Below are 504 nucleotides of genomic sequence, written 5' to 3' on the forward strand. Positions count from 1 at the left end.
CTTCCCCCTCATTTCCCTCCCCCACTCCAGTGACAACCGCGCGGCCGCCCCGTGCTTCCCGCACCCTGTCCGCACAAGGGACCCGAGGCGAAGGGTGCCCCGCTCTCCCCTCTCCGCGTCCACCTATCTGTCTGTCTGTCTGTCTGTCCGTCCGTCACACGCACACACCCTCCCGTCACTTCACCCCTCCTCCCGCAATATCTCGTTTATTCTGTGGTCCGGTCCTGCCCGGTCGACATCCAGTTCGGCAGCCCCAGTTTCACGTGGTGGAATCGGACGAGCCACGCGCGCAGTTTACCAGGCCTGCCCCCTTCCCCCCCCCCCCCCTTCGTGCCCATCAACCTTGCTGGAAGGTCAGCCCATACGCACGCATATCGACATTGCAGACACCGTCAATTTGGTGTCCAAAAGAGGAGTGGTCGAAAAAAAAAAGGAATTTCTTGACTCTTTGAGGTACTCAACGAGTCGCAACTCTGCTCGGAGTACACGCACCGAGTCCGAACA

General features: G+C 60.3%; 1 protein-coding gene across 2 annotated transcripts in view; it reads left to right on the forward strand.

Moving 5' to 3' along the window:
- The window catches only part of LOC113204089 (translation initiation factor IF-2-like), a 46,415-nt gene that overhangs the window by 30,105 nt on the left and 15,806 nt on the right, over window positions 1-504 (forward strand). The gene's annotated exons all lie outside the window — the stretch shown is intronic.

The sequence above is a fragment of the Frankliniella occidentalis genome, unplaced genomic scaffold, assembly GCF_000697945.3.
Source record: "Frankliniella occidentalis isolate FOCC.00 unplaced genomic scaffold, Focc_3.1 Scaffold9, whole genome shotgun sequence".
In the NCBI taxonomy this organism is placed as follows: domain Eukaryota; kingdom Metazoa; phylum Arthropoda; class Insecta; order Thysanoptera; family Thripidae; genus Frankliniella; species Frankliniella occidentalis.